Here is a 12,500-nt window from a genome sequence, read left to right as displayed (position 1 = left end):
CGGCAGACGCAGTTCGGACTTAGCACTTTTCGGCTGTGCCTGGCTGGCGGCCCACTCACTCGATCGCCATGTCTGTTTGCCACAGTTTTCCCGGTGGTGCCGCACCCGGGCTCGCCCCGGCAGACGCGTTTTTTTTTTTCTTTCGCCCCGGCTGACGCAGTTTTCGCGCCGCCCCGGCTGACGCGGTTTCGTGCCGCCCCGGCAGACGCGGTTTTTTGCGCCGCCCCGGCTGACGCGGTTTTTGCCGCCCCGGCTGACGCAGTTCGGACTTAGCACTTTTCGGCTGTGCCTGGCTGGCGGCCCACTCACTCGATCGCCATGTCTGTTTGCCACAGTTTTCCCGGTGGTGCCGCACCCGGGCTCGCCCCGGCTGACGCAGTTTTCGCGCCGCCCCGGCTGACGCGGTTTCGTGCCGCCCCGGCAGACGCGGTTTTCGCGCCGCCCCGGCTGACGCGGTTTCGTGCCGCCCCGGCAGACGCAGTTCGGACTTAGCACTTTTCGGCTGTGCCTGGCTGGCGGCCCACTCACTCGATCGCCATGTCTGTTTGCCACAGTTTTCCCGGTGGTGCCGCACCCGGGCTCGCCCCGGCTGACGCAGTTTTCGCGCCGCCCCGGCTGACGCGGTTTCGTGCCGCCCCGGCAGACGCGGTTTTCGCGCCGCCCCGGCTGACGCGGTTTCGTGCCGCCCCGGCAGACGCAGTTCGGACTTAGCACTTTTCGGCTGTGCCTGGCTGGCGGCCCACTCACTCGATCGCCATGTCTGTTTGCCACAGTTTTCCCGGTGGTGCCGCACCCGGGCTCGCCCCGGCAGACGCGTTTTTTTTTTTCTTTCGCCCCGGCTGACGCAGTTTTCGCGCCGCCCCGGCTGACGCGGTTTCGTGCCGCCCCGGCAGACGCGGTTTTTTTGCGCCGCCCCGGCTGACGCGGTTTTTGCCGCCCCGGCTGACGCAGTTCGGACTTGGCACTTTTTGGCTGAGCCTGGCTGGTGGCCCACTCACTCGATCGCCATGTCTGTTAGCCACAGTTTTCCCGGTGGTGCCGCACCCGGGCTCGCCCCGGCTGACGCAGTTTTCGCGCCGCCCCGGCAGACGCGGTTTTCGCGCCGCCCCGGCTGACGCGGTTTTTGCCGCCCCGGCTGACGCAGTTCGGACTTGGCACTTTTTGGGCTGAGCCTGGCTGGCGGCCCACTCACTCGATCGCCATGTCTGTTTGCCACAGTCTTCCCGGTGGTGCCGCACCCGGGCTCGCCCCGGCAGACGCGTTTTTTTTTTCTTTCGCCCCGGCAGACGTGGTTCCCCCCCCCCCCTTTTCGCTCGCCCCGGCTGACGAGGTTTTCGCGCCGCCCCGGCTGACGCAGTTTTCGCGCCGCCCCGGCTGACGCGGTTTCGTGCCGCCCCGGCTGACGCGGTTTTCGCGCCGCCCCGGCTGACGCGGTTTTTGCGTCGCCCCGGCTGACACGGTTCGGACTTTGCACTTTTCGGCTGTGCCTGGCTGGCGGCCCACTCACTCGATCGCCATGTCTGTTTGCCACAGTTTTCCCGGTGGTGCCGCACCCGGGCTCGCCCCGGCTGACGCAGTTTTCGCGCCGCCCCGGCAGACGCGGTTTTCGCGCCGCCCCGGCTGACGCGGTTTCGTGCCGCCCCGGCAGACGCAGTTCGGACTTAGCACTTTTCGGCTGTGCCTGGCTGGCGGCCCACTCACTCGATCGCCATGTCTGTTTGCCACAGTTTTCCCGGTGGTGCCGCACCCGGGCTCGCCCCGGCTGACGCAGTTTTCGCGCCGCCCCGGCTGACGCGGTTTCGTGCCGCCCCGGCAGACGCGGTTTTCGCGCCGCCCCGGCTGACGCGGTTTCGTGCCGCCCCGGCAGACGCAGTTCGGACTTAGCACTTTTCGGCTGTGCCTGGCTGGCGGCCCACTCACTCGATCGCCATGTCTGTTTGCCACAGTTTTCCCGGTGGTGCCGCACCCGGGCTCGCCCCGGCAGACGCGTTTTTTTTTTTTCTTTCGCCCCGGCTGACGCAGTTTTCGCGCCGCCCCGGCTGACGCGGTTTCGTGCCGCCCCGGCAGACGCGGTTTTTTGCGCCGCCCCGGCTGACGCGGTTTTTGCCGCCCCGGCTGACGCAGTTCGGACTTAGCACTTTTCGGCTGTGCCTGGCTGGCGGCCCACTCACTCGATCGCCATGTCTGTTTGCCACAGTTTTCCCGGTGGTGCCGCACCCGGGCTCGCCCCGGCTGACGCAGTTTTCGCGCCGCCCCGGCTGACGCGGTTTCGTGCCGCCCCGGCAGACGCGGTTTTCGCGCCGCCCCGGCTGACGCGGTTTCGTGCCGCCCCGGCAGACGCAGTTCGGACTTAGCACTTTTCGGCTGTGCCTGGCTGGCGGCCCACTCACTCGATCGCCATGTCTGTTTGCCACAGTTTTCCCGGTGGTGCCGCACCCGGGCTCGCCCCGGCTGACGCAGTTTTCGCGCCGCCCCGGCTGACGCGGTTTCGTGCCGCCCCGGCAGACGCGGTTTTCGCGCCGCCCCGGCTGACGCGGTTTCGTGCCGCCCCGGCAGACGCAGTTCGGACTTAGCACTTTTCGGCTGTGCCTGGCTGGCGGCCCACTCACTCGATCGCCATGTCTGTTTGCCACAGTTTTCCCGGTGGTGCCGCACCCGGGCTCGCCCCGGCAGACGCGTTTTTTTTTTTCTTTCGCCCCGGCTGACGCAGTTTTCGCGCCGCCCCGGCTGACGCGGTTTCGTGCCGCCCCGGCAGACGCGGTTTTTTTGCGCCGCCCCGGCTGACGCGGTTTTTGCCGCCCCGGCTGACGCAGTTCGGACTTGGCACTTTTTGGCTGAGCCTGGCTGGTGGCCCACTCACTCGATCGCCATGTCTGTTAGCCACAGTTTTCCCGGTGGTGCCGCACCCGGGCTCGCCCCGGCTGACGCAGTTTTCGCGCCGCCCCGGCAGACGCGGTTTTCGCGCCGCCCCGGCTGACGCGGTTTTTGCCGCCCCGGCTGACGCAGTTCGGACTTGGCACTTTTTGGGCTGAGCCTGGCTGGCGGCCCACTCACTCGATCGCCATGTCTGTTTGCCACAGTCTTCCCGGTGGTGCCGCACCCGGGCTCGCCCCGGCAGACGCGTTTTTTTTTTCTTTCGCCCCGGCAGACGTGGTTCCCCCCCCCCCCCTTTTCGCTCGCCCCGGCTGACGAGGTTTTCGCGCCGCCCCGGCTGACGCAGTTTTCGCGCCGCCCCGGCTGACGCGGTTTCGTGCCGCCCCGGCTGACGCGGTTTTCGCGCCGCCCCGGCTGACGCGGTTTTTGCGTCGCCCCGGCTGACACGGTTCGGACTTTGCACTTTTCGGCTGTGCCTGGCTGGCGGCCCACTCACTCGATCGCCATGTCTGTTTGCCACAGTTTTCCCGGTGGTGCCGCACCCGGGCTTGCCCCGGCAGACGCGTTTTTTTTTTTTCTTTTCGCCCCGGCTGACGCAGTTTTCGCCCCGCCCCGGCTGACGCGGTTTCGTGCCGCCCCGGCAGACGCGGTTTTTTGCGCCGCCCCGGCTGACGCGGTTTTTGCCGCCCCGGCTGACGCAGTTCGGACTTTGCACTTTTTGGCTGAGCCTGGCTGGCGGCCCACTCACTCGATCGCCATGTCTGTTTGCCACAGTTTTCCCGGTGGTGCCGCACCCGGGCTCGCCCCGGCAGACGCGTTTTTTTTTTTCCTTCGCCCCGGCAGACGTGGTTCCCCCCCCCCCCTCCGTCTTTCTTTTTGTTTTTTTTTTTCGCCGCGGCTGAAGTGGATTTTTCGGTGCCTCGACGCCCCGGTAGTCGCGGTTTTTCCGTTTCCGCACGGCCCCGGCTGACGCTGCTCGGTCACAGTCGCCTTTTGTGAGGATTGCAGACTTCTTGAGCGCGGGTGTTTTTTTTTTGTTGTTGTTGTTGTTTTATTACGCATTCGCTCCAGCAGACGCTGTTTAGACTTTTTGTTTCCTCTTTTATCCTGCGACGAGGTGACGAGGTTTATTCGGTGCCCCGCCGCCCCGGCTGAAGTGATTTTTCCTGTCCCGTGCCGCCCCGGCTGACGCGGTTGGGACTTCGCGTTTGTTCGGCCGCCACGGGTTTTGGCGCACTCGCTCGGTTGCTTGTTGTTGCCACTTGTTGCGAACCCAGGTTTCTTGAGCGAGCGCGGGCGTTTTTTCTTCCTTTCTTTCTTTGTTCTATGTGTTAGCGAATCGGCCTTTAATATCACACGAGGACTCACAACCAACAATTTTCAGTTTGAAGTGTAAAAAATCTGCAGGTGTTGACGTAACTGACTTGCCCCGTACCCTTGAGTACATCCATGAAGTTCTCGTAGTACTACTAAATCGCATTATTCCAAGTGGAGAAATTCCCATAAACTTGCAAACCTCTACACGAAAATCGGTGCGCGTGATAAAGTTGAAAATTATCGTCCGATATCAAATGTGCCTTCTATAACACAAATTCTAGGAAAAAAAAAAAAAACACTTGTTCGCCGTTTTCTGCGCCGTGACTGGCAGCACTCCGGCGAAGCGAAACGGGGTCGATTCGAGCACGATATCGGCGTCTTTCGACGTGCTCGCCGGCGACCGTCGCACGAGTACGTCGCACGAGCGCGTCTGCCGGGGCGCCGTTTGCGAAGCCGACGCAAAAGTGGGAACCGCCGCTCGGATGATCGCCGCTTTCGGCAGAGTGAGTGTTGGCACTCCGGGGAAGCGAAACAGCGTGAATGCGCCCACGAAATCGGCGTATTTTGAAGTGCCCGCCGGCGACCGTCGCACGAGTACGGTAAACCGCGTCAGCCGGGGCGTAGTTCGGGACGCCGACGAAAAAGTGGGAAGCGCAACTCGGATCTTCGCCGTTTTTGCAGGAGTGAGTGGCGGCCCTCCTGCGAGACCAAGAAGCATCGATTCGTGCACGAATTCGGCGCCTTTCGACGTGATCGCCGGCGACCGTCGCTCGAGTAGGGCAAACCGCGTCTGCCGGGGCGGGCTTCGGGACGCCGATGCGAAAGTGGGAAACGCTGCTCGGATGTTCGCCGTTTTTGGCCGAGTGAGTGCTGGCACTCGGGCGAAGCCAAACGGGGCCGATTACGGCACGATATCGGCGTCTTTCGACGTGCCCGGCGGCGACCGTCGCACGAGTACGGTAAACCGCGTCAGCCCGGGCGGAGTTCGGGACGCCGATGCGAAAGTGGAGAACGCCGCTCGGATCTTCGCCGTTTTTGGAGGAGTGAGTGGCGGCACTCCGGAGAAGCCAAGGAGCGCCAATTAGCGCACGATATCGGCGTCTTTCGACGCGCTCGCCGGCGACCGTCGAACGAGTAGGGCAAACCGCGTCTGCCGGGGCGGGGTTTACGACGCCGACGCAAAAGTGGGAACCGCCGCTCGGATGTTGGCCGTTTTTGGCAGAGTGAGTGCTGGCACACCGGCGACGCGAAAGAGCGCGAAAGCGCCCACGAAAGTGGCGTATTTGGACGTGCTTGACGGCGACCGCTGCAGGAGTACGAAAAACCACGTCAGCCGGGGCGAGCGACCCACGGCGGTCTGGGTGCTTATCGCTGCTATTATAGGGGCACCCCGGCAGACGCAGAAAAAAAAAATTTTTTTTCGACCTTCTTTTTTGCTGGTCGAGCTCGGGTAACCCAGGTCGCAATGGGAGCCGCGCACGAAAGCGGCGTCGCGAGACGCGTTCGCGGTCGCTAGTCGCACGAGCTCGGCAACCGCGTCAGCCGGCGCGGAGTTCGGGATGCCGACGGCTAAGTGGGTACCGCTGCTCGGATGTTCGCCGTTTTTGGCCGAGTGAGTGCTGGCACTCCGGCGAAGCGAAACGGGGCCGATTCGGGCACGATATCGGCGTATTTCGACGTGCTCGCCGGCGACCGTCGCACGAGTACGGCAAAGCGCGTCTGCCGGGGCGAGGTTTGCGATGCCGACGAAAAAGTGGGAAGCGCCGCTCGGATCTTCGCCGTTTTTGCAGGAGTGAGTGGCGGCCCTCCTGCGAGACCAAGAAGCATCGACTCGCGCACGATATCGGTGTCTTTCGACGTGCCCGCCGGCCACCGCCGCACGAGTACGGCAAACCGCGTATGCCGGGGCGGGGTTGGCGACGCCGACGCAAAAGTGGGAACCGCCACTAGGATGTTCGCCGTTTTTGGCAGAGTGAGTGCTGGCACACCGGCGACGCGAAAGAGCGCGAAAGCGCCCACGAAAGTGGCGTATTTGGACGTGCTTGACGGCGACCGCTGCAGGAGTACGAAAAACCACGTCAGCCGGGGCGAGCGACCCACGGCGGTCTGGGTGCTTATCGCTGCTATTATAGGGGCACCCCGGCAGACGCAGAAAAAAAAAATTTTTTTTCGACCTTCTTTTTTGCTGGTCGAGCTCGGGTAACCCAGGTCGCAATGGGAGCCGCGCACGAAAGCGGCGTCGCGAGACGCGTTCGCGGTCGCTAGTCGCACGAGCTCGGCAACCGCGTCAGCCGGCGCGGAGTTCGGGATGCCGACGGCTAAGTGGGTACCGCTGCTCGGATGTTCGCCGTTTTTGGCCGAGTGAGTGCTGGCACTCCGGCGAAGCGAAACGGGGCCGATTCGGGCACGATATCGGCGTATTTCGACGTGCTCGCCGGCGACCGTCGCACGAGTACGGCAAAGCGCGTCTGCCGGGGCGAGGTTTGCGATGCCGACGAAAAAGTGGGAAGCGCCGCTCGGATCTTCGCCGTTTTTGCAGGAGTGAGTGGCGGCCCTCCTGCGAGACCAAGAAGCATCGACTCGCGCACGATATCGGTGTCTTTCGACGTGCCCGCCGGCCACCGCCGCACGAGTACGGCAAACCGCGTATGCCGGGGCGGGGTTGGCGACGCCGACGCAAAAGTGGGAACCGCCACTAGGATGTTCGCCGTTTTTGGCAGAGTGAGTGCTGGCACTCCGGCGAAGCGAAAGAGCGCGAATGCGCCCACGAAAGTGGCGTGTTTGGACGTGCTTGACGACGACCACCGCAGGAAAACGAAAAACCACGTCAGCCGGGGCGAGCGACCCATGGCGGTCTGGGTGCTTATCGCTGCTATTATAGGGGCACCCCGGCAGACGCAAAAAAAAAAAAAATTTTTTTTCGACATTCTTTCTTGCTCGTCGACCTCGGGTGACCCAGGTCGCAGTGGGAGCCGCGCACGAAAGCGGCGTCGCGAGACGGCTTCGCGGTCGCTAGTCGCACGAGCTCGGCAACCGCGTCTGCCGGGGCGGAGTTCGGGACGCCGACGGCTAAGTGGGAACCGCCGCTCGGATGTTCGCCGTTTGTGGCCGAGTGAGTGCTGGCACTCCGGCGAAGCCAAACGGGGCCGATTCCGGCACGATATCGGCGTCTTTCTACGTGCTCGCCGGCGACCGTCGCACGAGTACGGCAAAGTGCGTCTGCCGGGGCGGGGTTTGCGACGCGTACGCAATAGTGAGAACCGTCGCTCGGATGTTCGTCGTCTTTCGCCGAGCCAGTGCTGGCACTCCGGCGAAGCCGAACGGAGCCGATTCGGGCACGATATCGGCGTCTTTCCACGTGCTCGCCGGCGACCGTCGCACGAGTACGGTAAACCGCGTCAGCCGGGGCGGAGTTCGGGACGCCGATGCGAAAGTGGGAAGCGCCGCTCGGATCTTCGCCGTTTTTGGAGGAGTCAGTGGCGGCACTCCGGTGAAGCCAAGGTGCGCCAATTCGCGCACGATATCGGCGTCTTTCGACGTGCCCGCCGGCCACCGTCGCACGAGTACGGCAAACCTCGTCTGCCGGGGCGGGGTTTGCGACGCCGACGCAAAAGTGGGAACCGCCGCTCGGATGTTCGCCGTTTTTGGCAGAGTGAGTGCTGGCACTCCGGCGAAGCGAAAGAGCGTGAATGCGCCCACGAAAGTAGCGTATTTGGACGTGCTTGACGGCGACCGCCGCAGGAGTACGAAAAACCACGTCAGCCGGGGCGAGCGACCCACGGCGGTCTGGGTGCTTATCGCTGCTATTATAGGGGCACCCCGGCAGACGCAGAAAGAAAAAAAAAAAAAATGGGGACATGGCGTGCGTCACCGTGCGGCTTCGCAGCGTTGCCGAAGTCGCCGAGCCCTTCGACTGAGCCGAACGGCGGACAGGGAACGTTGGTCGGCCGTTCTAACCTGTCGGTGCCACGCCGAGACGTCGTTAAGGAAAACCGCGTCGTGGGCCTCTACTACGCCGTCGAGTCGTTGTACGTTTGGTGTCCAGCGTGTCGGCGGCGAGTAGCGGACACGTCGTTCACGACTTCGGTCTTTCGCAGTCGACGCGAACTTGCGGAGAGTCGTGGTGCCTCACGTTTTCGGCAGAAACCGCGGCGGAATTTTCCCGTGCGTGCGCGCACGACCTCGGTGCTGTGCCGTCAGCGTAGTGTTGCACAAACTCGTGGCCTACCCAAGGTGCGGTACGTTTGCGGCCGTATCCTCGGTGGGAATTTCGTGAGTAGGGTCGCAAATTCTACGACCTCGGCGGGTTTGAGAGCGACGTAGACTTGTGGCACGCTCAACGTGCCACACGTTTCGGGGCACACCCGCGGTGAAATTTTCTCGAGTACGCTCGTATTAGTGCCCAAGGAGGTCTGGGTACTTATCGCTGCTATTATGTGGGGGTTCTCGTGAGCGGCGTACGCGAAAGCGACCGGGTGTCTGATATGCGGCGGGCTTCGGCCTCGTCAAGCGTGTCCTCGGGTCTGCTCCAGGGGAATCCACGGCAGTCGTCTGCAGCCTCATCCGCTTGATGCGTTAGGGGCTGGTTGTCGGACGGTGCCGTTTTACCACGATATCGAGGTGTGTTCCGTGTCGTCCTCGGGCGATTCAGATGCGAAAGCGCCGAAGACGCGGGCGTGACCCGTCGTCTGGCGGCTTTGCAGTCTCGGCTCCGTTGCTAGTTCCGGCCGGTCCACCGACAGTGCAGCGGGCTTGGGCAACCCGCACGGCGCGACCGAGTCGATGCAACGAAAAAGAGCGAGCATGAACGTGCTTCTTGCCGCACGGCTCCCACTCGTCTTTCGGGAAGGTTGTGCCGTAGCGAGCTCGAACGCCGTCATCTCGGAGTGCAAAATAAGCGTGTTGGGGCGCCTGAAGGTGGCCTCCGCCGCACACAGACTGCGTCCGGCCCGCCGAAGGCGAGGACGGACGCGCAGTCGAACGATTACCTGGTTGATCCTGCCAGTAATCATATGCTTGTCTCAAAGATTAAGCCATGCATGTCTAAGTACATGCCGAAATAAGGCGAAACCGCGAATGGCTCATTAAATCAGTTATGGTTCCTTAGATCGTTTCTTCCTACTTGGATAACTGTGGCAATTCTAGAGCTAATACATGCAGTGAGCCTGGAGCCCTTTGGGTAACGGGTGCTTTTATTAGACCAAGATCGATCGGGTTTCGGCCCGTATTGTGTGGTGACTCTGGATAACTTTGTGCTGATCGCATGGCCACGAGCCGGCGACGTTTCTTTCAAGTGTCTGCCTTATCAACTTTCGATGGTAGGTTACTTGCTTACCATGGTTGTTACGGGTAACGGAGAATCAGGGTTCGATTCCGGAGAGGGAGCCTGAGAAACGGCTACCACATCCAAGGAAGGCAGCAGGCGCGCAAATTACCCACTCCCGGCACGGGGAGGTAGTGACGAAAAATAACAATACGGGACTCTTTTGAGGCCCCGTAATTGAAATGAGTACACTCTAAATCCTTTAACGAGGATCAATTGGAGGGCAAGTCTGGTGCCAGCAGCCGCGGTAATTCCAGCTCCAATAGCGTATACTAAAGCTGCTGCGGTTAAAAAGCTCGTAGTTGGATCTCAGTTCCAGACGAGTAGTGCATCTACCCGATGCGACGGCTCGGACTGAACATCATGCCGGTTCTTTCTTGGTGCACTTCATTGTGTGCCTCGAGATGGCCGGTGCTTTTACTTTGAAAAAATTAGAGTGCTCAACGCAGGCGAGTCGCCTGAATAAACTTGCATGGAATAATAGAACAAGACCTCGTTTCTGTTCTGTTGGTTTTTGGAATACGAGGTAATGATTAAGAGGGACGGACGGGGGCATTCGTATTGCGGCGCTAGAGGTGAAATTCTTGGACCGTCGCAAGACGAACTACTGCGAAAGCATTTGCCAAGAATGTTTTCATTGATCAAGAACGAAAGTCAGAGGTTCGAAGGCGATCAGATACCGCCCTAGTTCTGACCATAAACGATGCCAACCAGCGATCCGCCTGAGTTACTCAAATGACTCGGCGGGCAGCTTCCGGGAAACCAAAGTATTTGGGTTCCGGGGGAAGTATGGTTGCAAAGCTGAAACTTAAAGGAATTGACGGAAGGGCACCACCAGGAGTGGAGCCTGCGGCTTAATTTGACTCAACACGGGAAAACTTACCCGGCCCGGACACTGGGAGGATTGACAGATTGAGAGCTCTTTCTTGATTCGGTGGATGGTGGTGCATGGCCGTTCTTAGTTGGTGGAGCGATTTGTCTGGTTAATTCCGATAACGAACGAGACTCTAGCCTATTAAATAGGTGCGGGGTTCCCAGCACCTTACAACCTTCTTAGAGGGACAAGCGGCTCCTAGCCGCACGAAACAGAGCAATAACAGGTCTGTGATGCCCTTAGATGTCCGGGGCCGCACGCGCGCTACACTGAAGGAAGCAGCGTGTCTTTATCCCTGTCTGAAAAGACTGGGTAACCCGTGGAACTTCTTTCGTGATTGGGATAGGGGCTTGCAATTGTTCCCCTTGAACGAGGAATTCCCAGTAAGCGCGAGTCATAAGCTCGCGTTGATTACGTCCCTGCCCTTTGTACACACCGCCCGTCGCTACTACCGATTGAATGATTTAGTGAGGTCTTCGGACCGATGTCCGGCGCGGCCTTTCGGTTGCGCCGGTCTGTTGGAAAGATGACCAAACTTGATCATTTAGAGGAAGTAAAAGTCGTAACAAGGTTTCCGTAGGTGAACCTGCGGAAGGATCATTAACGGATTGTGAAGGGTGAGCGCCTCAGCTGCGTCTGCGCCCGACACTTTCTGCCGCTGACCCCGTTTGGACGCGGGGTCGGCTTTTCCCCACGGGGCTGCCTGAATGTGGAGCGGCACCCCGTGACAAATTGTTGCGCCCAGCGGACGCCAACACCGCGACCTTGGACGGTCGGCCAGGTGGCGGACGCGGGTACAAACGGCGCAACGCACTCATAGGTCGGCTTTCGACCCGCCACTGCACCGTGGCTCGAAGCGCTCGAAATGCGCGACCCGACCGCTGCGGGACCGCCTAGTACTGTAAACAGGAGCGGCGGAGCGCGAACGGCGAGTCGTGGTTACGTCGGTAGAAGGCGAGGCTGCGCGTTCCCGAAACGCCAGCCGAGTGCCCTCCCGACCGTTCGAGCGTGCAAGAACGAGACCCGACAATCGCGCGGCGACTGCCAAGTACGAGAGGAACGGCACAAGCGTCGGCGGTCGGTCAAGGAACTGGCGATGTGACGGGTCCGCTGTGCACCAGTGCATACCGTCCCGCCGTCCGCGGCAAGCGCCTCCGCGTCCTCGGGTGACGGAGGCTGCCGGTCGGTTCTTGCAGGCGAGGGATCTCGCTGGCACCGGTTCGCGTTGACGCGCGGCCGGTCATGGCACGGCGATGCGACGGCCGAGGTGCGCAGTACTCGATGGAGGAACCGCACGCTCCGATGACCGTCCCGCCCTCCGCGGCGTATGCGTACCGACCGTAATGGTTGCAGCAGCGCCGGCCGGCTTTTGAATTCGCCACACGAAACACGGTGCGAGATCGCGGTTAGGGGAGCGTCGACGTTGCCAGGCGTTTTGCTTGCTGCCGAGGGAAAGGCGGCACGGCCACGTCGCGCTCGTCGCGATTAGCGGGTCTGCGCGCTTTGGGAAGGTGCCGCAACGACTTGCCGAAAGAGGAAGCACGGAAGAACGAGGGACTTGGACGTCCCGACAATTGAACGCACTTGCGGCCAGGCCCTTGCTGGCTTCGTTCTTCCGCCTCGAGTAGGCTCGTACGCGGCTCCGGCGCCGAAAGTGGTCCTTGGCACCGACTTCGGTGGACGTGGGAAGTGCCGCGCAAGTACGGCGCGCCTGGCTCCACCTGTTGGCTAAAGTAGGCAGCCGGATCGGCATTTTGGTGTGCGGTGGCAAACCGTGGATGCGAAAAAAGCTTGTGCGATTTCGTGGAACAAAAAGCGGGGGTCCCCCTTTTTATGCGGAGGAGACCGACCCGCCTGCCGTGGTGAACCGCGACGCCACGGTAAAAACGGGAGAGGCTTGTCGATGGGACCGTGCATCCCGCGCTCCACGGAGGCCGGGAGGCGGCCGCCCGAGGAAATGTGTAGCCGTCGAGGCCCGCATCTGCGTGCACTCTTATCCAAATGGGTGTACCGCAGGCATTTTCTGGTTAGGCGGGCCAATGAGAGCGAGCACACAACGATACCTACGGGTCCGGCTTGGAGAACCGGCTTCGACGCCTCCCGAGTATTTAT

General features: G+C 61.7%; 1 non-coding gene across 1 annotated transcript; it reads left to right on the top strand.

The window, feature by feature from the left end:
* Nucleotides 1-9,176: 9,176 nt before the first annotated feature.
* On the top strand, nucleotides 9,177-10,991 carry LOC142793530 (small subunit ribosomal RNA). The gene has a single exon (XR_012891610.1). It is a non-coding gene; the product is annotated as a small subunit ribosomal RNA (ribosomal RNA).
* Nucleotides 10,992-12,500: the final 1,509 nt, after the last annotated feature.

This window comes from Rhipicephalus microplus, unplaced genomic scaffold, assembly GCF_043290135.1.
Source record: "Rhipicephalus microplus isolate Deutch F79 unplaced genomic scaffold, USDA_Rmic scaffold_306, whole genome shotgun sequence".
Lineage (NCBI taxonomy): Eukaryota > Metazoa > Arthropoda > Arachnida > Ixodida > Ixodidae > Rhipicephalus > Rhipicephalus microplus.
Note: the sequence above shows the minus strand (reverse complement) of the source record. Positions and strands in the feature narration are given on the sequence as shown.